Here is a 26,863-nt window from a genome sequence, read left to right on the forward strand (position 1 = left end):
GGTGGCATCTCACCAGAGGTGGCAGAAATGGTTCTGATTATCTTTCTGCATGTGAATACTGGTGGGGTGGTCGGTAAGGACAAGGGGAACCCTATCGTGATCGTGGAAGGAAAGCGATGTGGTGAGGGCAGACGTAGGGGAGATGGGTTGGACCCAGTAGTGGGCCCTGTTGACAACTTGGCACAGCTCATCGTTACTTTGAACAACTTCTCCTTTAACTCGTCTCACTTTCTTCAGGTCAAAGGAGTTGCCATGTATCCGGGACTCCGGTTATTCCAGTATCTTCCTGGGGAATGCGGAATATTCCTTGTTTTAATCTGATCCTTTATCCAGTATATCGATGACATCATCGGTGCTGCTTGCCCCTCTCTTACAAAACTGGAAAGGTTTATCAATTTCACTGTGAATTTCCCTGTAATCTCACCTTCACCTGGCCTGTCTCCAACTCGGAATGAAAATTGGCTGTCTGACAAGAAGCAAAGAGTAGTGATAAACGTGTCTGTTTCGGAATGGCAGGCTGTGACCAGTGGTGTTCCACAAAGTTCGGCGCTGGGACCGCAGCTGTTTACAATATACATTAATGATATAGATGTTGGCTTTAAAAGTAATATTAGCAAATTTGTTGATGACACAAATCTGGGTGGCAGGGTGAAATGTGAGGAAGCTGTTATGAGAATTCTGGGTGACTTCAACAGGCTAGGTGAGTGGATGGATGCATGGCAGATGCAGTTTAATGTGGATAAATGTGTGGTTATCCACTTTGCTGGCAAGAACAGGAAGGCAGATTACTATCTAAATGGAGTCAAGTAAGGTAAAGGGGAAGTTCAATGAGATCTGGGTTATCTTGTACATCAGTCAATGAAAGCAAACATACAGGTACTGCAGGCAGTGAAGAAAGCTAATGGCATGCTGGCCTTCATAACAAGAGGAATTGAGTGTAGGAGCAAAGAGGTCCTTCTGCAGCTGTACAAGGACCGCACCTGGAGTATTGTGTGCAGTTTTGTCTCCAAATTTGAGTAAGGACATTCTGGCTATTGAGGGAGTGCGGAGTAGGTTCACGAGGTCAATTCCCGGAATGGTGGGACTATCATATGTTGAAAGATTGTAGCGACTGGGTTTGTATAGACTTTAGTTTAGGAGGATGAGAGGGTATCTGATTGAGACCTTTAAGATTATGAAGGGATTGGACAATCTGGAGGCAGGAAGTATGTTTCCGTTGATAGGGCAAACCAGAACCAGAGGACACAGTTTAAAAGTAAGAGGTAGGCCATTTAGAACAGAGTTGAGGAGAAACTTCTTCACCCAGAGAGTGGTGGATACATGGAATGCTCTGCGCAAGGCAGTGGAGGCCAACTCTCTGGATAGTTTCAAGAAAGAGATGGATAGAGCTCTTAAAGATAGTGTGATCAAGGGTTATGGGGATAAGGCAGGAACAGGATACTGATTGTGGATGATCAGCCATGATCATAATGAATGGTGGTGCTGGCTCGAAGGGCCGAACGGCCTACTCCTGCACCTACCGTCTATTGTCTATAGTCTATTGTTTATTGTCTATTGACTCCTCCCATCTTTTCCTTCAAAGATCTGTTTCCATTTCTGGGAATAAACTCGGCACCAACAGCCAGTTCAAACCCACTGACTCCCACAGTTTCCTGGACTATACTCCCTCACATCCTACTTCTTCAAGAGGACCCTGACTCATTCTCCTCATTCTCTGTCATATTTGTGTTAACAATGCCTTCTACTTCTAGTTCCTGGCACTCACTCCCAAAGGGCATTGTCACTCAAAATACAGCACATGGATTGCAGAGTTTCAAAAAGGGATCTTCCCTGACATTCTGCAGGAAAAATAGAGACAGGCAATAAGTGCAAGCCCAGCTAGAGTGTCCATGTCCCATGCATGAATTAAATAGAAAGGATAAGAGTTATCATGTTGAGGGGCAACGGGGTAATGGTAAACATGTCGACTGCCCAACAGGACAGCAATGTTTATGGACAAGCACAAAATTGATGGGCAGGATAACTGGCCAAAGGGGTAGGAATGATCATCTAGAGTGCAAGCAAAATAATAATGGGCGTGCAGTATGGCCAATGGGATGTGAAGGATGGTAAGGTGCAGGGGACAGTGATGAGGGACATGGCGACCAACCATTGGAAGATCATGATGGTGCGGTGGGGCGGGGGGGGACGGGGGTTTGCGGGGGAGAATGATGATGTATGCAGGGACTGGCTCAGGAGATGGAACAGATGGTGGAGCATGAACCGGGACTGGTCATATACATGCAGAATGAAAAAAAAATGATGTGAGTTAAGAGTCCAGTGCGAGAGTGATGATGGAGATGGTGATTGGCCAATGGACTGAGAGTGTTCATGGGCTTTGGCTGAGAATAAATTTCATTAAGAACAGAACCATGTGCAGGGTGAAGGGTGAAATCAAAATTGAGGACAATGTTCATGGTCTGTCCCATTCATTGAACCCTAATCTCCAATTTATTTCTACAGCCTTCCCACCAAATGGTTTGTTTGTCCCTCTGATCAGATCCATTGTGTACGGTCAACAGCGACCATTAAAAGCGACATTTTCATCTCGATGTACTTCGTAGCAATTTAGAAAACAGGAATTGGACGAGGCCATTCAGTTGATCAGTACCGCACTGCTGCCCAACGTAGTCATGACTGACCATCTAACTCAACCGCCTGTCCCACGTTCTCTCCCATTTCGTTTGATCCATCTCACCCTTCGAACTATATCTGTCTCCTTCTTGAAAACAGTCACTGTTTCATCATCAACCACTTTCTGTCAATTGCACAGACTCACCATTCTCTGGGTGAAAACATTTCTCCTCAGCTAGGTATTGAATAGCTGACTCTGTATCCTTAGATGTGAGCACCTGGTTATGCACTTCCTGGTCATCCAGCATATAATTCCTGTGTATATCCTGGCTAGTTCTATTGGGATTTGGTGGCTTCTTGTTTGATCCCACATCATTCATTGAAACCCCAGTGAAAGCCAATTCAGTCTCTGTTTCCTGTTAATACTGCTGTTCCAGGAATCAGTCGACTGAATATTTGTTGCACTGCCTTAATTGCCAGTGCACTCTTTATCAGATAAAGTGATCAAAACGTCACACAAATATGCATCTTCTGTGTCATCTTTCGCACTTCCTCTGCCTTTTTCTGTGGGAGCCTTCAAAATTTGTTTTACTTGCTCATCTTCACCGCTTCTCCATCACAATAAAATCGATCACTTCAGTTCCAAAGGAGAGTCTAATTGGGACTAAAAATGTTGACAGCTTCCCTCAACACAGATGCTGCCAGACCTGTTGAATTTCTCAATGATTTTCTGCTTCTGCTTCTGATAGCCAGCTTTTATTTTGCTTTTATTTTCAATGTTATGTTTAAGTTTTGTTTGTTATTATCATTAAAGTTGCCCTGTATTGTCCTCTTGGAAATACGTTCCATCTGCTGTCTGCTCCGAGATAATCCTAGAATCCCTACAGTGTGGAAACAGGCCCTTTGGCCCGACAAGTCCATGGCAACTCACAGAGCATCCCCACCAGACCTATTCCCGCAGACCCACCTAACCTGTACATCTCCGAACACTGCGGACAATTTAACATGCCCAATCCATCTAGCCTGGGCATCTTTGACGATGGGATGAAACTGGAGCACGTGGAAGAAACCCACGCAGACATGGGGAGAACGTGTAAAGTCCACACAGACAGTTGCCCGAGAGTGGAATTGAACCTGAGTCCCTGGTGCTGTGAGGCAGCAGTGCTAATCAGTGAGTCACCTTGCCGCCCCGTGGCATCAATCCATTTACTGATTGAAAATGTGAAACAAATTCAGAGAATCCTGACAAGAACATTGATGAATGTGTTTAATTAAGTGATAATCTGAATAAATGGATATGCCAGCACATTCTTCATCTGCTGTCTGAATCTCGTCTGGTTCACGTCATAAATCGCAGCGTTTGTGCAGCAACTGAGGAGCCGCAGCATGAAGCCCAATTCCTACACAACATTATGAAGATACAGAGACACATAGCCCAGAGAATACATCCGCCACCACACAGAATGAAGCATATACAATGACCATAAGAAGATGAAATTGGCTGAGAGAAGAAACAGCAAGATCATGGATTTTCTTTGACTCTCCAGCTCTTGGTCTCTGGGAGTCTCTATGCTGCTGTGAGGCCGGAGTCTCCTGCGGGCTCTGCTGGTCACTAAAATGTGCCTGACCGTGAAAATATCAAGCAGCAATATCAGGACAAATGGAACACGTGGATTTCGAATGTTATGGAGCAATTCAATTACACCATAGATTGCAAACCACTGACCAGGTGATGTTACGAAACAAAACCACGGGTCATGAGACCTGCGATAATCACCCCAAAACATAAAATACCAGAATATATTCTTAAAACAACTGATGACTGTCACTGCTCCCAGAAACACAGATGTCATTCTCTCACTGGAATATCTACTTTTCAGCTGTGGGTAACAAATGGCCACAAATCGATCAAAGGTGAAAGTGACAGACAGAACAGTCAGTTGCTGCATAAATCAGGACAGCGTGGATATTACACACAGGGAGGGACATCAGGGAATAAATTGGCTAAATGATTGGGCTATGTCTCAATATCAGGTCAAGAATAATGACTAATAGATCTGTGAAGGCCATTGCCAACTGGTACGAAGTGATACATTTAGACAGCCCACAGTTTCTGTAAACAGTATGAAAATTGTCATGAAGTTACCTGCAAGGAAGGCAAAGAAAAATAATTATTCATCAGCCTACAGGGAGAGTCATCAACTTGATCGAAAACCTGATGAAATTTTCAAATTCTGTGATTTCGTATTTGAATTCACAAAATAAATAGTGAACTATTTCAAAACATGAAATGCAAAGCACAGAGAACAATCACTCCTCAAAACAATGTATATACACATTTGAGAACAATGTCTGAAAGTACCAAATACTCGATCACCAGAGATTGGGCGCCAGGCACTTATTTACAGTTCCTGATGTGGAGCTTGAAAACATTGTGAGACTGAAGCATCCTACCGCATCACTGAAAGACAAATAGTTGTTGGAAATTCCTGTCTTTTGCATTACAGTAATTAAATTAGTCACTGGGAAAACAGATTCATCGAATATGTGTGTGTGCCTGTGTTTGTGAGAGAAAATTCGATACAGCATACACAGAGTGACAAATAGAATTGTTCAATGTTGAATAATGACATTCTAATAAAGAACAGAGGGTGTGAGTTGGGACTGACAGAGAATCTGGGTAGAATTCCATGACGACAGAAATGACAGAGGAGTCGAGAGGTGTGGGACTTGGAAGTGGCTGGAATCCAGGATTGGCAATAGAGTAGGTAGTGACAGAAAGGCTGGTCTCACAATGATTTTGAGATTGTACCCTGAGGATGAGAGGAGTGGCTGTGGAGAATGGAGTATCAAAAGAACTGTGAGTGATAGAGGTGTACGGAGTTATAACAGAGCTGGAAGTACCAGGGGAGTGAGGAATGACAGTGGATCTCGGAGTGATTGGGAAGTATGATGTAACAGGGGACTGTGAAGTGGATGGGGTATATGAAATGACACGGAGTATGGAGTGACAGAGGATTATGGAATGAAACAGAGTATAGAGAGAAACGGGAGTGTCGAGAAACGGGCAATGTGGAGTGACAATAAGTTTGGAGTCACATACAGTATCCATGAAGAACAAAAACTGGAGTAATAGCTGTGCATAAGGTGACCACAGGGCCAGAAGTTGAAGAGGATGATGGAGTGACAGGGGAGTTTGGAGTGACAAAAGTCCTGGGGAGTGACAGAGGTGCTGCACTGATGCATTTGTCATGGTTTGCTTTTTGCTGGTTAGTTGAGAGATGGAGGCATGGATCTCTGGCAGTGAAGTTGGAAGTGTAGAAAAACAAAACACCAGGAGAGTCAAGAGATTTGGGATGGCAGAGCAGGGAGGAGGAACAACTGAGGGGAGACTGCTGCAGGAGGCAGAAATGGTGAGGTAACTCAAAGTGATGTTGGATCTGGGAGTGATGGGCAGTCTGGGGAATCTCATTAAAATATAAGACAATGCTGTAAAATGTTGAAGAGCTGCACGTTTCTTCAGAAGGATCGAGGCCCAAAATGTCAGCTATCCTCCTCCTGTGATGCTGCTTGGCCAGTTGTGTTCATCCAGCTCTACATCTTGTTATCTCAGATTCTCCAGCACCTGCAGTTCCTACTATTTCTGAAACAATGCTGTAAAGTGCTGGTGTTACAAAGACTGCGTTAATAAGGTCTGAACACTCTGACAGAAGTCTGCACTGCACAACATGTCCTCATAACCCCAAGGGCCATCTCAAAACCGTCATTTAACCAAAAATGTCATTTAGCAAGAAGATGTAATTGATCCAATTGTCATTTGTCATTTACACAACATGTAATTTGTCCAATATGCAATTGACCAAATGTAGAATTGACCAAAACGTGATGTTGATCCAACAGTGTAATTGACCCAACACTGTAATTTACTCAAAGCTGCAACCAATCCAAAGATGTAATTGATCAAATTGAGCTGTCAATCTCGTTAATTTTGCTCTGATTAGACTCCGTGGATTGTATGATGGATTTAATGCAGAGCCAAGATATAACGGGAGCCATTGAACAACTCACTGAGCCTCAGTAGGAACAATACGAGCAGAGATAGTGACAGAGTGAGTGGCCAAGTCAATAGCACTGTTCAACGAGATACTTACAATCAGTGTCAACAGGTATGAATCTGGAAAAGCACAGCGCTCCACTGTCAGAGTGAGGCCAAATGTAAACTGGAAGAACAAAACCTGATATTTCACCATGGGAGCCGACAGCCCATTTACCTGAATATTGACTTCACCAGCTTCAAAGTCCCTCCACTTTAACGTTTATCCCATGTCCGGCCTCTCCCTCCTCCTCGCCTCCCGAAGGTCGCCTATCCTGTACACTTTCCTGTTCACATCTCCGCTCCAACGTTCCCACTGATTAATCTCAATAACGTTCTCCCTATATCCACCTATCACCATCCCACCTACCATTTCCTGAGCACCACCCCCTCCCTGTATTTACTTCTGAGCTCCTCAATCCCCCATCGAGTCTTGACAAATGGGTTTGACTCGACATGTTGGCTTTCCAGCTCCTCAGATGCTCTCTGCCCTGTTGAGCTTTTGCAGCTTCATATCTACTGATTCTGGTTTGCGGTGTGTTCAGTCTGTACAGCCTCTAAGTTACTTACAATCAGCAATTGGATGGGGAGACTTACCAGGGACTCCAACAATAGCCAGGATGGGATAGTAAAAGTGCTGGATAACATAAATCAAATTCTCCATCCAATATGCTGACACAGGCATCAAAGAAAGAATGTAAAGAGGCCAGGATAAATCCCTGTCCACTGTTGCAACATTCCAATCCCTTGTTCTCAGATTCCGATCTCCCCTCTCTCTCTTTACTCCCATTGGGTAATAGGTGATAGAATTTGAGAGATCACGAGACCATCTATTCAGTGTGACAATCACCATCAGCTGAAATAATTGCAAAATTGAGGGACTGGAAGAATTAATTACAAAGCACACAGGTCAGTTTTTAAATTAATCATCAAATCATGAATCATGAAATCTGATGATATAAACATCATAGATATAAAAGCAGATCCATTGATTTGCAGGAACTGATCAGCCAGGAATTGGGATCTGCTGAAGAAGGATTATTTTCAGTACACAGAGTTTATCATTTCTGTGGTGTGGGTGAGAGACAGTGAGCCATAGAATCAAATGGTTAATATTCACTTTCAAAATGTTTGCAAAATATTCATGCGTGACATTACGAAAGGGCCACAAATTGCTCTTGTGACATTTCCTCAGAATTTACCCTTCTCTCTCTTCTCTCTTTCTCTCTCTCTCCCTGCCCCCGCCCCGACCCTTTCTCTCTCTCTCTCTCTCGCTCTCTGAGATGGTGTTCTGTCCAAATGAACGTCCAAGCATTAACAAAACATAGAGCTGAGATTAGGAATTGTCTAATTATATCAGCTAGTTCATGAAATAAACAGAAGGACCATGGTGCCTCAAATGCATGGATCAGTCTCAGTCATGTGGCACCTCAATGTTAACTCTTAAATCTCAGACAATCACTGCTGGAGAAACTCAAGCTCCAGGTTTTGGCTGAAGCCACAATGGTGAATTTGTTAAACTGTGAGTTCCCCCAACAGCACATTTCAAAAAAGAGGTACAGAATATAGCTGACATACAGACTAAATCTGCAGGATGCTACCTCAGCAGAGCCTTGTGAGTCATCAGCTCCTGAACACTGATTGGCTGGATGGTTCCTCATGGCGGGATAACTGCAACCAAGCTCAGACCAGGCATTGAAGGAATTAACACTTTGTACTCTTTTTTACAATGAGAGAAGGCGATAATTCCAAATAATTCGGGGTAGTTTACCTTAAAATGGGTTACTATCAAATTCTGATGACAGTATAAGTAATCATGTAACCAATTTGTATCTCCTCTCTCTCTGTGTCCCCCTTCCACACTGCCTCCCCCTGACAATTTCTCTTCACCATGTCTCCCTTCAGTCTGTCATCTCACTGAACACAGTGCATGTCTAAATTTCAACACAAACCAGGTGGCTAGGATGTCCCAGAGGTTTCAGTGCTTTGGACAACAAGGGTAGAGGAGAGAATATAGGCCTTCCTGACCCCAGGCTCGATTGGGAAGCTTTTGGATTTTTATTGCTCGATCACAAGCCTGCAGGAGTAGGTCACATATGCAGCATGTGATCTTCTACACACAATGTTCACTTCACTCAGATTGACAAGGTTGACCAGAAAGATCCTGGTGTGTAAGCACAGGTCTGAAAAGGGAGATCCATGTATTCCGACGCTGACCTGACCAGAATGATGAAGACCAATTTAATTCAGTTAAGTATGAGATGATATTCCCCCGCAGAATAAAAGTGACAAGGGAATACATGATCAATGGTAGAAAGCTGTGAAGTGCCGAGGGTTAGGGAACTTTTGTGCATGTCCATCCCTCTCTGTAGGAACCTTGACAGGGAGACATGGTGGGTAAGAATGTAATCAGAGATAATGGGAACTGCAGATGCTGGAGAATCTAAGAGAACAAAGTGTAAAGCTGGACGAACACAGCAGGCCAAGCAGCGTCTCAGGAGTACAAAAGCTGACGTTTCGGGCCTTGAGCCTTCATCAGAGATGGGGATGGGGAGAGGGTTCTGAAATAAATAGGGAGGGTGTGGCAGGCGGACCGAAGACGGACAGAGGAGAAGATAGGTGGAGAGGAGTGTATAGGTGCGGAAGTGGGAAGGGGATATGTCAGTCCGGGGAGGACGGACAGGTCAAGGAGGCAGGATGAGGTTGGTAGGTGGGAAATGGAGGTGCGGCTTGAGGTGGGAGGAGGGGATAGGTGAGAGGAAGAACAGGTTAGGGAGGCAGGGACCGAAACCTCTCTGTCTCCATCTCAGTCAACCAGCTAGAAACTGATGTCCATTTTGTGGTTCAGAATGTAATCAGGATGTGATGTTTCCGAGCCCAGGAATTGCATTCAACCTCGTGAGATTCTGTTAGAACTGTGTCAATCATTGTTTTGGCCACAAGTGTCGAGGATTGTGTGAAATTCCAAATCCCAGGTGACAGAATGGATGCCACAGCAGTGGGGAGGATGTAAAGGAGATTTACCAGGAAGTTGCCTTGGCTGGAGAGTTTTTGTAATGAAAAGAAATGAGAGAAATTGTGATTGTTTTCTTTGGAGCGGTGGATATTGTGAGTGTGGCATGATTGAGATGTTTAAATTCGGAGGGTCTAACATTCGTAAACAGGAAGAAGCATCTTCGTTTATTGGATGGGCTAAAGTGAGGGAAAGGAAATTTAGAGAAGGTGTTATCAAATGTTTTCACCCACAGGCTGGTGGGAATCTGGAACTCACTGCCTGTAAGGTTTGCAGAGACACAAACCCTCACTTTGAAAAGTTTAGATCTGCACTTGAGATGGAATAGTTAGATGGTTGCGTTTGCCTGGAACAGATTTGATGGGCAGAATTGTGTTTTTTGTGACTCTCTGACTCTCCCTGCCATGATTTGGGAAAAGAAAAGAAACAACCCATCTTGGCCTCACCCAGTGGTCGCCGATGGTACAGAAATGGTGACACTGTGGCTCAGTGGTTAACACTGATGCCTCACAGTGTCACAGACCCAGGTTTGATTTCTCTTTTGGGGTGACTGTCTGTGTGGAGTTCACACATTCTCTCTGCGTATGTGTGTGCTTCCATCGGGGGCTCCGTTTTCGTCCCAAAGTCCAACGTTGAGCAGAGGAGGTGGATTGGCCATGCTAAATTGCCCAAATGGTCCAGGGATGTTTATTTTAATTAGGTCAGACATAGGAAATGCAGGGGTGTGAGAATAGGTCTCGGTGGGATGCACTTCAGTGAAGCTGTTTGGGTTTGTTGGGCTGAATGACCTGTTTCCACACTGTAGGGACTCTGTGACTGTGACTCTATTGGGAGAGAAGTCTTCAACCAATTTGATTCACTGCACATGACAACAAGAAATGGTTGAAGTCACTGGATGCTGCAAAGGACCTTAAAACATTTTGGCAATTGCACAGAAGACTGTGGCTTCAAACCTACCACTCCTCTCGCCAAGCTCACCCAGGACAGTTACAAAACTGGCACATCTACCCAACAATGTGGAAAATTGCTCAGACATGTGCTGGTCACAAAAAGCAGGATAAATCCACCTCACTCAATTACTGCCCTATCAGTCGATTCTCAATAATCAGCAAAGTGATTAAAGGTGTTATCAACAGGATTCTCACGGTGCACTGCTCAACAATAAGCTGGTCAGTGACGCCCTGTTTGGGTTCGGCAGGACCACTCATCTCCTGACATAGTTACAGCCTCGGCTCAAACATAGTCAAAAGAAATAAATTCCAGAGGTGAAGTGAGAGTAACAGTACTTGACATCAAGGCTGCATTTGAATGGGTGTGGCACTTTGAAACCCGAGCAGAACTGGAATCTCTTAGGCATCAGGACGCAAACTCTGCTGTATGGAACCATGCCTGGCACGTTTGAACACGGTTGCAATGGTTGGAGATCAGTCATCTCAGCTTCAGGATATTGCTGCAGGAGCTCCTCAGGCTCGTGTCCTCAGCACAACTATCATCAGCTGCTGCATCAATGACTTTTCCTCCATCGTAAGGTCAGAAGTGGGGATGTTCACTTATGATTATACAATGTTCAGCAACATTCCTCACTCCTTTGTTACTAAAGCAGTCCATGTTCGAATGCAACAAGGTCTGTTAAATGTCCAGCATGAGCTGAAACGTGGCAAGCAGCATTTGCATGACAGAAATGCCAGGCGATGACCTTCAACAATAGGATACAATCTAATCACTGTCCTTTGACATTTAATGATGTTACCATCTCTGAATCCAACACAACCAACATGCTTAGAGTTACCAATGACCAGCAACTCAAATGGACTCACCACATAAAGACAGTGTCTACAAGACCAGGTCAGAGCCTTAGAACACTGCTATGTGCAACTCACCTCCTGACTCTTCAAAGCCTGTCCACAACCTAAACGGAGCACATCAGCAATGTGATGGAAACTCACCCTTTGCCTCGATGGATACATCTCCAGCAAGACTCAAGAAACTGGGCACCCTCCAGGACAAAGCAGCCCGCTTGATTGGCACCACATCCACAAACATGTACTCCCCCTGACATTGACGGTTGTGGTAACACTTTGTACAGTAAAGAAACTGCACTGCACAAATTCACCAAGGATCGTTCAACAGCTCCCTCCAGGCCTACTACAACTTCCATCTAGAAGGGCAAGGGAGCACCACCCATTGCAAACTTCCCTCCAACCCACTCAGCATCCTGGTTTGGAAATATATTCTGCACCAGGTTCTGGTCCAAAAGGTTCATCTGAAAACACAAGCTTTTGGAGCCTTGCTCCTTCTTCAGGTGTTAGTGAGAAAGGTAACATCTGAAACTGAAGTTGTAAGTAAAAGTAAAAGGATCACACCGCTGATGAGGATGCATAAAACAAGCCGAAGATGCTGTAAAGTCTTTCATCAGTTCGGAATGCAAATGCAAATCCCATAGTTCCTTTCAAGCCACTGTCCTGAGAGACCTAAAGGTTTTATTAGTCAGAAGAAGAGGTGACATTTTCGGCCAGACAATGCATGTCAGGTGTGAGGCATTGTTTTAGAAGCTGTTTGTATTTTGGTTTGAAGTCGGGAGGGTTTTATTTCTGAAGTAGGAATTTATACAATGCCCCCTTGGCTGACTGTCTCACATTAACACGCTCAGTCACTCTCACATCCTCGCTCACACAAACATACACACACACACACACACACACACACACACACACACACACACACACATACACACACACACACACTCGCTTTCTTTCTCTCCCAAAACACGCACACAGACGTACACACATATGCGTAAATCTACATAGTGAATTTGCATTTGCAGATAGATTTTATTTTGTTCAAAAAGCAAACAATTTATGTGACAGAGATTGCAAGCTGTCGAGCTGGGTGATCACAGCAGGCCAAGCAACACCAGAGGAGCAGGAAGGCTGACTTTTCAGGCCTGGTTTCTTCATCAGAAATGGGGGAGGGCAGGGGGTTCTGAAATAAAGAGGGAGAGGTGAGGAGGCAGATAGAAGATGGATAAAGGAGAAGATAGGTGGAGAGGAGACAGATAGTACAAAGACGCAGGAATAGAGCCAGTAAAGGTGAGTGTAGGTCGGGAGTTCGGGAGTGGATATGTCAGTCTAGGGAGGACAGACAGGTCAATGGGACAGGATGGAAATAGGAAGGCAGTCAATGTGGCCAGCGTTTATACAATAACAATGCACATCATACAGTAACAAGCTGGACGAAGGCAGAGAGGATCCTGTTGTTAAGTTTGCGACGATAGCTGGAGGGACAGGTAGTCTTGAAGAAGCAGTGAGGTTGCAGAAATATGTGGACAGGCTAGGACAGTGGGAATATAATGAAGGAAAATGTGGGTTTATGCACTTTGTGGGGAAAATAGAGTTATAACCTATTTTAATACTGAGAAACACATTGGAAATCTGAAGCACAAAGTGTCTTGGGAGTCGATGTTCAGATTCTCACAACATGAACATGTAGGTTCTGCTGGTGTTGGGAAGGCAAATACAGTGTTGGCATCAATTTCAAGAGGGCTGGAATACGAGAGCAGGGCGTACTGCCGAGGCTGTATAAGGCTCTGGTCAGAAGTCATTGGGAATATTGTGAGCAATCTTGGGCTCTGTATCGGGGAAGGATGTGCTGGTGTTGGAGGTGTTCCAGAGGATGTTCACAAAAACTATCCCTGGGATGAATGGCTCGTCATACGAGGAGCAGGTGAGGACTCTGTGTCTGCACACGATGGAGGTGAGAAGGATGAGGGAGTGGGCACTCACTGAAACTTGCAGAATACTGAGAGGCTTGGGGATAGTGGATGCTTAACAGACCTTTAACAGATTGAGACATCTGCCTGACAGGAATGGAGCTCAGAAGCCGAACAGGTTTATTTGTCAAAATATGAAAGAGACATTGTCAGGCCGGGTTGTGGCCTTTGACAGACAGGGTAGGGGACACTTCACAGATGTGTTGGCCCATTGACAGACCAGGGAGGGATCTGTCAGATAGACCCCTTTGTAAATGCGGCTCGTGGCTTTAACAGGCTGGTTCAGTGGTTTTGACACCTGCCCGAGCAGACAGGAACTTTTGATCTTTGGTCTTTTGTCCAATGCCATACCATAGATGGTGTCTTTTGTCTGTTCGGACAAGGACATTGGAAGGGTAGAGATGCGTATTTGACAGACCAGATTGCTGCCTTTGCAAGGTAAAATGGGGGCCTTTAACAGTCAAGGCATGGTTAGGGACTTTTGTCAGAGGTTAGACGCTTTTATCACTAGATTGGGGCATTTTGTCAGTCGGGATGTGGCAAAGCGGTTGTGTCCCTACTCCTAGACCTGGAGTTCAGTTTCCCCAACTCACGGAAATTAAGTAAATCAGAGGGCAGCTGAGAGGTATAACATTGGAATTCTGGGAGACATCATTACAGTCATCATGACTGTGCAGCAGGTCAGAGAGAGGCTGGTGTCAAGCTGACAGACTGCATCAGGAAACTGGACCTGAGTGCAATCCGAATCGTTCAGGATGCTGGAACATGATTGATTAGAGCTCCAGTGAAGTTGATACTCCCAAAGTGCAGGCTGCCGGTAGCTGTGTAACCACCAGAAAAGGGAAGAGAACAAGGCAGACAGGGCACGATTCTCCTCTGAACTTTCCCTTCAAGAACAGGGACACTGCTTTGGGTACTTTTATGGAAGGATGACCTTTCAGGCGCTCACAGCAGCAGTCTCGTCTGTTGCACTGTGACTGGCTCTCAGGCCCAAAACAAAAGAGTGCAGTCAGACAGAGTGATACCGATAGGAGACTCCATTGTGAGGGGGCCAGACAGGAGATGCTGTGGCTGAAGATGAGACATCAGGATGGTGTGTTACCTCCTGGGTGCCAGGGTCAAGAATGTCTCTAAGTGGTGCACATCAGTACAAATGCCACAGGTAGACAAAGGGATGGGGTCCTGCTGAACAAGTATAGGAAAGAAGGTCAAAACAAAAAAAAACCTCAAAAGTATAGAAATAGAAAGATAGGCCAGGTGAATGTGTGGGTAAGGAGTTTGTTTTGGGGTCAGGGTTTTCAGTTCTTGGATCATTGGGATCTCTTTTGGGGTAGGGGTGGCCTGTACAAGAGGAACGGGTTGCACTTGAACCGGAGGGCATCCAATATCCTCGTGGGAGATTTTCTCCTGTCACCTGGATGGATTTAAACTAGTTTGGCAGGGGTCTAGGGCTCTGAATAAGAGAGTCCACTGGAGTAGTTCAAGGAAATGCTTTAGCCATCGAGAGTAAGTTTACTATTCAGGATCACCAGGGGCAGAGTAAAGGGAGGTGAAAGACTTCTAGTTGAAGTGCATTTATTTCAATATGCGAGCCCTGACCAGTAAAGCAGATGAGCTCTGAGCATGGATTGACACTGGGGAATGGGACATTCTAGCCATAACAGAATCATGGCTGAGAGAAGGGCAAGACTGTCAGCACAATCTTCCAGGACCCAGAGGCTGAAAGGCCTGACAGAAGTACAAGTAAGCAAGGAGGGGGTGTTGCCCCTTTGATAAAGGAGAACACAACAACAGTGCTTCGAGAGGATATTCTTCAAGGGTCATCAAATGAGGCCATATGGTTTGAACTCAGAAACAAGAAAGGGATGGTCACTTTGTGGGAACGGTATTATAGGCTGCCAAAGCCAGCAGGTACCACAGGAGCAGATGTGCAGAGAGATTGCAGATGCCTGTAGAAATAAAAGAGTGATATTAGTCGGGGATCTTAATTTCTCCTGTATTGACTGGATCACCCAGAGGGTAAATGGCCCAGATGGGTAGGATTTTGGATCCAGTGACCATAACTCTCTTAGCTTTAACATAGTTATGGAAAAAGATAGGACAGGTCCACAGGTTAAGGTGCTAACCTGGAGCAGTGCCAACTTTGGAGTCATTTGGCAGAATCCAGCAGAGATTGATCAGATGAGTCTGTCTGAAGAAAAAGAAATGACTGAAAAGGGACACATTTAAAAGTGTGATATCAAAATTCCAGGGGCAATTAGGGTAAGGGAGAAAAGCAGGCAGGTTTAGAGATCTCTGGCTAATGAGGGATATTGAGGCTCAGGTCAGGCAAAAAGAAGAAGGTATACATTGGTTTAAGCCATCAGGCTCACTACATCCCGAGATAACTATTAAGGTGTATGAGCACACTTAAAACGGAAATCAGAAAAACAAAAAGAGGGTATGACATGTACCTGGCAGATAAGGATAAAGATAATCCCAAGAGGTTCTCTAGCTACATTCAAAGTAAAAGAGTGGCTCGGGAGAGAATAGACCCCCTTAAAGATCAGCATGGCTGTTTATGTGTGGAACCACAGGAGAAAGGGGAGATCTTTAATGATTATTTCTGCTCAGTCTTTACTGAGGAGACAATCATGGGTGCTGATGAAATAAGGGGAACAAGTGGGAATGTTTTGGATCACATACACATTACGGTGAGGATGTATTTGCAGCCCCAAAGCACATTAAGATGGATATATCCCCTGGGTCTGATCAACTGCATCCTCAGATGTTGTGGGAAGCTCGGGAAGAAATTGCAGAGGCTCTTGCAGAGATTTTTGTTTCATTTTTAGCCACTGGTGAAGTTCCGGAAGACTGCAGGGTGGCTAAATTTGTTCCATTGCTTAAAAAGACTGCAAAGACAAGCCAGACAACTACAGGCCAGTGAGCCTGGCACCAGTGGTAGGCTAGTTATTGCAGAGGATACTGAGGTATAGGATCGACGAACATTTGGAGAGTCAAGGTCTGATTAGGGACTGTCAGCATGGATTTGCGTGCGGGGACAGTCATCCTCTGAACCAAGAGGATGGATGAAGGTAGGGCAGTGGATGTTGTCTACATGGGCGTTAGTAAGGCCTTTGACAAGGTTCCACATGGCAGGCTAGCCATGAAGATGAGGTCACATGGGATCCAGGGAGAGCTATCGAAATGGATTCAAAATTGGCTCGATGGTAGGAAACAGAAGATAACGGTTGAAGGCTATTTTTCAGACTGGAAGTCTGTGACACGTGGTATGCCACAGGGGACAGTGCTGGAAACTTTATTATTTGTGACTTATATAAATGATCTGGATGTGAATGTACAAGGCATGATTAGTAACTTTGTGGATGATACAAAATTAGGAGGTATCATTAATAGTGAAGAAAATTATCAAAACTTACAGATGATAGTGGTCAGATAGGGAAGTGGGTTGAGGACTGGCAAATGCAATTCAATGCAAATAAGAGTGAGATGTTTCACTTGAAGGACTTATACAGTAAATGGTAAGGTCTTGAGGATTGGTGTGGAGCAGAATGACCTCGGAGTACAAGCACATTGCTCATTCTAAGCGGTGTCACAAGTGGACAGGGTGGTCACGAAGACATTGAGCAAGCTGGTCATCATCGGTCAAGCCATCGAGGAAAGGAGTTGGGGTGTTATGTTACAGCTGTGTGAGTACTTGGTGAGTCTGCACTTGGAGTATTGTGTACAGTTTTGGTCATCCCATTACATGAAATACAAAGTTAAACTGGACAGTGTGCAAACAAGATGTACGACGATGTTGCCAGGTCCAGTAGGCCTGAGGTATACGGGGAGGTTGGCCAGTATAGGAGTTTGTTCCTTGGAATGTAGGAGAATGTTGGGTGACCTTATTGAGGTGTATAAACTCATGACAGACATTCGGTGTGATGAAAGAACTTTCCTGGGATGGGGAATTAAAACCGAGAAGGCAGAGGTGAGAAGGGAAAGGTTGAAGAAAGACCTGACGGGCAACTTCTACACACAAAGAATGGTGTTTTATTTTGTAATGGGCTGCCAGAAAAAGAGGTTTGAGCAGGAACAATAGCAACATTTAAGAAGCATCTGGATAGATACGTGGATGGGAAGCATTTCGAGGGATCGAGACCAAATGCAGGCAATTGGAACGAGATGAGTGGGCACGATTAGATTAGATTAGATTCCCTACAGTGTGGAAATAGGCCCTTCGGCCCAACAAGTCCACGCTTCCCTTGAAGCATCCCACCTCGACCCATCCATCTAAAACCCACACACCCCTTGAATTCTACGTGCAATTTAGCATGGGCAATCCACCTAGCATACACATCTTTTGACTGGGAGGAAACCCACGCAGACATGGGGAGAATGTGCAAACTCCACACAGACAGTTGCCCAAAACTGGGATTGAACCCGGGTCCTTGGTGCTGTGAGGCTGCAGTGCTAACCATTGAGCCACCGTGCTGCCCCTTGAAGCTGATGGTGTATGCCAAAGGTCCTGTTTCCATGCTGTATTACTCTCAGCTTCTATAACCCACAACAGTTAATGGAAATATTTATTGCAGACTCCCTTCAAGTTTTGACATCCAATTTCACAACAAAAACGTCTCTAGGATTTACCAACATATTTCCCAACATCACACTCCTCGATTGTACTTTTTGTGAATGAAATATTTTGCTTATGAGCCTGTTATGACTGCAGTTAACAGCAAGTTATCACACCAGCCTGCAGCTTTTGTCAAAGACAGACAGAAAATGTGAACATTGTCACTCCTGACCACTTGTTTAGAATGTTTATGTAGTCTTAGCTGAAACACCCACAAGTTGATGGAAATGCTCCACTCTGCATTAAAGAGCAGTGCAATGTCCATAAATGACTCGTGAACACATCAGAAGTTTTATTTGTCACTTTGGATGTAACAACATGAAGGGAGACCAGCATGAAGAATGAGACACTGGACTCATAACTGTAATGCTGAGAGACCTACTTAGTTTCTCCCACAATTTCTGTTCTTGCCTGCTTGTGGGAAATATTGACTCCGATTCACCCTCTGACTGCCTGATCTAACCAGGCACAGCACACCTTGCTGAATGTTCTGCTGAGCACAGATGTGATCATGAATGAGGTTATTTCTGCTTTTACCACTGATCTTGGATCAGACACCAGGAAATCTTCCAAATTCAGTTGTTTAGCCCAAAGTTGTTAATTTTATACACTTACATTTTGTCAATTATTCTGTTTCATTCTCAAACCAGCTTTTTATCAAAGTTTAAAAAATCAAAACAGAAACAAAAGCACCACCTGCTCAGTAAAAGGACATGTGTTTGTTCTTTATATTGTTCCACAGCTCAGCTTCAATGTTCACAAGGCACAGTTTCTTATAGCTCACAGATATTTTGCCCAGTAATTAAACAGAATCCTGTGCCATATGCACCTGAATATGCAGCTGAATTACATTCAGTCCGTCAGGTTCCAATTTTGTGACAGTGAACATGGAAGTTCCAAGAAAATGAAACACCGTACCTTAGCTACTGAGAGAAAATGATAAACGTACACAATTTTGATGAGAAAGTAACACAGAGTATCTTGTTTCAGAGATAGTAGGTACTGCAGATGCTGGAGAAACTGAGATAACAAGAAGTAGAGCTGGATGAACACAGCAGGCCAAGCAGCATCAGAGGAGCAGGAAGGCTGAAGTTTCGGGCCTAGACTCTTCTTCGGAAAATCATCCAGCTCAATGCAGAGTATCTTGTGGCACCCAGTTTGTATACATTTTATTAACATTTGGTAATGGATGCATGGGCCAATGAAAAGTAGAAAAAGTAAAGGCTCAGTTTCAAAACAGGATCATTGGTCTGCATGAGAATTGAGCCATTAATCCAGAGCACAATTAACACCATGCTCCAACTATGTCAGCTAATCACCAAATGGCTGTGCCCTGCCTTGAACTGCATGATGTCGCTATTTCTATGGTGAGCATTGCTGTGAAAATGAATGACATTTCTGCATTTCCCACTGCATTTGCAGGACCCATCAGTAAATCTTTCAAATTGATCTATCCAACTGCCAAACGAGGCAAGTGTATATTTTGTCGATTATTCCATTTGGCTGGCAATACAAATTTTCTACTCCTTCCTGAAGCAAATCTAACATGAGGCAAAAACACAACATGCTCAGCTAATGCATTGCAGAGCGTGGATTCTTTAAGCTGTCTGAAACTTTGCCTTGCAATTGCCCTGCTCTGTGTTACTTGTTTAAAAAAAGTCATGGGAAATGGTTTGGAATCGGATTCGGTCTGTGGGAATTTATTGCCTCCGAAATTTGGATGTTTCTGTCATCAACCATGCACCTCAGAATTCAATAAATTAGTTGAATATGTAACCTGTTTGACCATAGTTAGAATCAAGTCATCGCTGCATCCTGCAGTTTTATCAACTATGGAGAGAAGCTGCAAAGATTATTGCTGCAGGCTGTCTGTTAAAGATTTTTTTTTATCTGCTTACAGAAACATGTACAAGTTGATGAAAATATTACACCCGATGCCAAAAAATATCACAATATTAGAGATGAGTTAAATCAGGGTGAGGCTTATTTGTAACTTTGAATACAGAAACTTGATGAAAGAACACTTTAATTATTTCCACTGATGCTAGTGGGAAAGGCAGTCTAAAAATGTTGAAATAGGGTCAGCCATGCATCATTCCATGAGCTGTTACAGAATTTTCCCACCGTAACAGAATATGGGACTAACAGTGGTTATGCTAATGAAATAAATTTACGGCCCAAATCTGGCAGTTGTCAGTGGGCCGGGGTGTTACTCATGTCTTTATGTTTTGCTGGTCATTAGTGTGAAATATCTTTGTTCTTACTTACTCGATGTCGAGCGTAATACAACATATGTATGCAAATTCAGTGTCACTGGCATTCACAAAGCAGAAATTGGGGGAGAAACTCAGCAGATCTCGAAAGATCTGTGATGAGGGAAACAGAGTGAATACAGCCGGTCCACAGACCTCCCCGTACAACAATTTCTGTTTTTGTTTCAGATTTCCAGCGTCTACAGTGCTTTGTTTTATTTTTGCAGTTCGTACTGAATTGTTTTATCTGGCTAGCTATCATTTTACACCTTACTTGTAATCTAATAACATTAAGTGTCTTTTGCTGTTGCTGGAAGGTCCAGCAGAATGATTTGAGCAGATTACAGGCTGTTCAGTTCTTTCTTGGAGAGTGAAGGGTGTCACAGATCAGTTCCATGTGTCGGTCGGTTTCTGGGGAAGTTGCTTTAAATTGAATCATGTTCTTACATGGCACTTTCTTAATCATCACACTGGTGGCAATGTGTTGTACAGTTATAAGGATGTTTTTTTCAGAGAATCGAACATTGTTCATCTCTGTTTCACTTTCTTACATCCAACCTGATGATAATTCTGATTCTCAACTGAGGAAACTGCACTCATGGCTGGCTCAGTGGTTACTGATGTCACAGTTTCAGGTCACTGATCGCTGGCATTCCTGCTTCGGAGGCTGGAAGTCGGAGGTCAGGGCCGGGTGTTGGAAGCTGAGAGAAGGGAGGAAAAGAGGGAGCAATAAAGAAAAAGAATAGGCAAAGTGGACAAGCTCTGGTTGGAGAATCCCATTCCACTGCCATTACACAACATAATGGGCTACAAAGCAAAGTCGAACAGAATTGTGGACAACAGTACATCCCTACCTAGTTGAGATCAATGATTTCTGCGCTGGCTTTGAACAGGAGGGCAGTGAAAATTGTCACCAATACCAACAATATCGGACACACACATACATCCGAGCACCACCCAGATCTGCCTTCTTCAGGGGGAACCCACGGCAAGTGACGGCGCACTCAGACCCTGCATGGAGCAGCTGGTGGGAGCATTCACAAACATTTGCAACCACTCCTTACTACAATCTGAAATCCCCACCTACTTCAGCAACGCCACCATTATCCCAGTGCCAAAGAAAAATCATGCAGCGTGCCTCCATGACTACCGCTTAATGGCTCTGACCTCCATAATTATGAAGTACTTGGATAGGTTGGTCATGGCTCACATGAACACCAGCCACCTGGATTATCTTGATCCTTTAGAATTCACCTATCAATGCAACAGATCCATGGCAGGTGCCATCTTCAAGGCTCTACACTGCTCCCTGAAATGTCTGGACAAAAAGAAGAGCTATGTCAGTCTCCTACTTATTGAGTACAATTCCACCGTCAACAACACAATTCCAAATAGACTCATCTCCAAACTCTGGGACAAAGGTCACTGCTCCACACCAACTCTCCCTGAACGCATTCTCCACTTTCTGACCAACAGACCACAGTCAGGAACAATAGGCGATGACACATCAGACACAATTATCCTCAACAACAAGGTTGCATACTCAGGCCCATGCTGTATGCCTTATACAAACAGACTAAGAGGCCAAATTCTGCACCAACCCGACTCACAAGTTTACTGATGACATCACTGTTGCAAGTCTGATCTCAAACAATGATGTGATGACGACAAGAAGGAGAAAGAGTGCTTAGCAGCATAATGTAAAGACAACAGTCTCGCATGAACGTCAGGAAGATGAAGGAGCTGGTCATTGACTTCAGGAAGTGGATTGGAGGCCATGCCCCAGTCTGAATCAATGGTGCTGAGGTGGGGCTGTTCAAGACCATCAAGTTCTTGGGAGTGACAATCACCAAAAAATATGTTCTGGTCAACCCACATCGACACTGCAGTCAATATTTTACAGCAACGCCTCTACTTCCTCAGGAGGCTAACGAAATTTGGCGGACCTAAGACTGACAAATGTATATAGAAGCATAATAGAAAGCATCCCATCTGGTTGCATCACAGTTTGATATGTAAACTGCTTCTCCCAAGACAAAAAGAAACGACAGAGCGTTGTGAACACAGATCAACACATCACACAAACCAACCTTCCATCTATAGATTTCATCTGTTCTTCCCGCTGCATCAGGAAAGCAGCTAACGTCATCAAAGATCCCTCCCATCCTGGTTCTCCTCTCTTCCACCCACTTCTGCCAGGCATACGTTATAAAAGTTGAATTCATGTATGAACAGATTAAAAAGCAATTACTTCCCCACTGTTATCAGATATTAGAACAGATTCTTAAATGTGAATGGCGATCTCTGTCTGCAGCTTCCACGTTGCTGTAACACAGAATCCTGCACTCTGTTCTATTACCCAGATGCACTTCTATTGTACCATCTGACTGTGAACCATGTAAAACAACAATTTTCACTCTCCCTCAGCCCACATGATGGTAATAAGTGAAATCAAATCAAGGCAGAGTGGAAACTGCCGATGCTGGAGAATCTGAGATGACAAGTTGTTGTGCTGGGTCGACACAACAGGTCAAGCAGCATCAGGAGATCAGGAAAGCAGACATTTCTGGTTTGGGCCCTTCTTCAGAAACTCATCTTCTGAGGAAGTGTCCGGACCCGAAGCGTTAGCTTTCCTGCTCCTCTGAGGCTGGTTGGCCTGCTGTGTTCATCCAGCTCGACACCTTGTTATCTCAAATCAAATCAAGGTTGCTCTCATTAAAATCATTCCAGATCAATAGATCTCCACCATTGATCTATCCTTCATTACATCAAAGTTCCGATTGACAGGTTTTCTCTCAGTGGTGTCTGATGCTCATTCTGGTATACTGTTCACAAACCTGAATGGTTTTGACTGTCTCTTTCATGTCAGCATCGGAAGCTGGTAAATAATTCGAGAAATGAGATCTTCCCAATTAATCCCAACTGAATGAACATTGTACAATATTGGACAACCCATCATTGGAATCAATGCATTCTGGACCATGGTGCTGACAGCTGTGCAATTTCCTCTACAATCCCATTTGACAAGCTGTCAAACCCTATTCCGTGGGTCTTTCAATAAATATGTTTGTAAGACCACTTTAGTCACTTGCTTTTGTTGGCAGCTTATGTCATTTTGTATCAAATTATTTTATTTGATTTGCTGTGTTTCAGCACTGTGTAATTTTTTTCTTACATTTCACCATTCCAATCTACATTTAAATACATTGGGCCTGCACCCGGATCATTGCTTGAGCTCACCTTGTTTGGGCCACATATGGAAAACACTGTTGTTATACAACAAAAATATTGAGCTGAGCTAAAACTTGTGAAATTTTTGTACAGCCCATGGATTAATCTCATTCATGCACATCAAAGCTGGTTTCTCAGGTGTCCTGATTGCTGGCATCATAAACTCCTCATCCTTACCTTGCACTAAAACTGCAGGGGAATGCCAGCTTGAAGTTTCATTGTCCGAAAAACGCATTAATATCATTCCACTGTCCTCAAGCATCTTGCGGTCACACTGAACTGAGGAACAGAGGGAAGCTCTCACTGGAGTCATCCCCTTTAGTTACCACAAAACTAACATTATCTGAAAAGGAAAGCTATTTATTTCATTGTTACCTCATTGAGTTGCTTTGCGATTCTCCTCTTCCAATATTCGATCCCATGGATTTTCTGTTCTGAAAATCATTGTGCCTCAAAATATATTTAATCACCAGTGGCCTTAAGTTCCATGCAGGTTTTATGACATGAAACTATTATGAACAGAATATGACACTTCCAAGAAAAACTACAACAAATTTACTGAGAATTTTTCATTGTTCAAAATCCCAAATATTAACGGTATCTTAACTGTAGAAATTTATCATCCCGTCAGCCCATATTTGCTGACACCTCATTGGAGAACCCAAGTTCAAGATTCTCGTACTAACGGAAAGCAAACCAATTGGCATCAATATTGTTCGTGTTTCCAAGAATGTTGCACATTTGAAAAATAAAACACATCTTGTTTGCTTTATCGATTATACATAAATCACCAACTAATTCTTCTAAATGAATCCTCGTCAGTCAACACTCTCATCTTGACAGCATGGAAGAGTGTGATGATATTGTGCCTTTCAGAGATGTGCTGTTCCTCATGTAGTGGGCTGTTGTCACAGTGGTTTTGAAACGTCTCCTTCAGATGAGCCGTTGGTGAAGAAATTTGAGTTGTCCCTGGATTAGAGTCATGAGTGAACAGGGTCAGGAGTCTTGGTTTTGCAGTCAGTGTGTTTGTGGTTTTTGCTGGCTGCAAGAGCTTGAAGTTTGAGTTCCCTGTTGCTCGAGTGAGGGCTGAGACAGAGGGGCTTCTTCTTGGAAACTACAAGGGGCAAATTGTTTCTTTTGGGGTTTATTTTGACTGGACTGGAGAGAGACAGAATGTGAGAATAATGATTGTGCTGGTCAACTGCCTTTGCCAAGTGCATGTTTATTGCACACTGCCGAAATGATGCTGCTTGGTTGGTTAAATAATTCATTCTCTTATTCAGTGTTTCAGTCAGATAAAGTGATGCTCAATCTTTAAGTTGTATTTTAAGTGTATGAGAAGAGTAATGTGTGTTTGTACAAAAGCTGAACGGTGGACAAATCGAATCATTCTGGGAGCACAGCACCTTATGCTTGTCTTCAAGAAACATAAAAGTTAGTTTCTATGCTATCTCCATAATAGACATTTTGTTGGGCTGTGAGGGGGACGGTGCGGGGTAGGGTGATCTGGACTGCTGTCGTCCATAACAGCAGAGATCGGAACTGATGTTCTGTCTTGGAACCAAGTCCGTCACTTGATCACAGTGGAACCAGGGCAACCATTGCATTTTTAATTGCCCCTCTATCATTGTAAGCATGTGAACTGTACTAAGGATAAGTATTACTGAAACAAGTGACTCACAGGCATTCAAGTCAAATCTCAAACTCATTCAGCCACTCAGCCAAAAATCTCTTTGGCAGCCTTCAATCTCTCCAACTCCTCCTTCCTCTGATTCCCTCAGCTACTCCACTTAGAATGCATGGCCATTGGTGCAAGCAATTCTTTACACCCTCATCATTGTTCCACAGAAATGTATTTCACCGAAATTGTTCCACCTGTCCAGGATCCATGTAGAAATTTCATACAACACATCATCATTCCCTGAGCCAATAAAACAACCAGGTTGTCGGTGGGCAGTGTGACTTGACCTAAGGATGTGAAGACCAGACAGTCTGTATGTTTTCCAGCTATGACTGCCACAGCACCCACCGTTGGCCATCCCTCCCACTACCCCTCACAAAACAAGGGACAGTTTCATGAGGCGAATTCTCAGAGTTAATCTAAATGGCACTGATTCAGTGACTCACCAGAGGGTACCTCGCACTAAAATCGAATGTTGTTATCAGAACCAGGCTTACATTCATCACTGAAGGGTTCGGGTAACATTTGGCGAAAACTAGTTAAAAGTTAAGTTTAGTACTCCATTATAGGTTAAGGTTTCAATGAGCATTTATGGTAAAATTCCAAGGTTTCAGGGGATGAGCGGGCATGGCTGCTGTTCAAGCTTCATGCACTTTTGACATAAATTTGGAATTCTCAGTTGGATAAAGATAATCATGAACTTAAGGTTTAGGATGGAGTTGCAGGCATTTTTTTTATATTTTGGAGTTTGGATACAATCTCAATGAGAAATGAGGTTTGATTGATGTTTACATTCAGTGTTAGGTTAAAATTTCACCTTCAAATTCAGCATTAATTTTAGGGATAGAGTTACAATTAATGTGAGGTTCAACTTAGATTTTCAGTTCCAGTTAGAACAGTGGTTTAACTTACAGCTGTGTTTGGGTTAAGGATAGATTAATCCTTCAGAACATTCAGCTATTCTGAAGGGTATGTTTGGTGATCAGCATGTAAGTTGGGCTTTTGCTTCGTGTGGTTCAATGTTTGACCAGTTTGCAATGCTCTGTTTGATTGTAAGGAAGGTCATCATAAGTTTTCATGTTGCATGAAGTGAAATGTAACTGTTCATCAATGAGGGAGATGTGAACCAGGCCATGGTCAGTGAAGGAAATGATATATTGGGAAGGGTTGGAATTTGATGAGAAATCTGGATAGAACGTTTTGTGTAAAGGTGACAAGAAACATGTTCTAGAAAGGGATGCATGGAAGAATCCTGTAAAAGATAGGGTCAAAATTAGGACAAAAATGCACAGTGTTCCCGAGACATGGGGGAGGTGACAGGGGATTGGAATATTGCAACTGCCTTATTCAATAAAGATTGTAAATACAAAAGAAGAAATTGCAGGCCTGATAGGTTAACAATCTCTAGAAACGTGCAGAAACTATCGGATAGAATTGTTAGTAAATGGAAAACTGCAGTTTTATGAGATAGGATTAACATGGATATCAAAAATGGAATTTGTTAAAATAAATTTGTCAGAGAATTTTGGAAGAGGCAATAGAAAGCCTGGATGGGGGCAGCAGTGTTGACATGTCGCCTCCAACATTTTCATG

The sequence above is a fragment of the Stegostoma tigrinum genome, chromosome 21, assembly GCF_030684315.1.
Source record: "Stegostoma tigrinum isolate sSteTig4 chromosome 21, sSteTig4.hap1, whole genome shotgun sequence".
Taxonomy (NCBI): domain Eukaryota; kingdom Metazoa; phylum Chordata; class Chondrichthyes; order Orectolobiformes; family Stegostomatidae; genus Stegostoma; species Stegostoma tigrinum.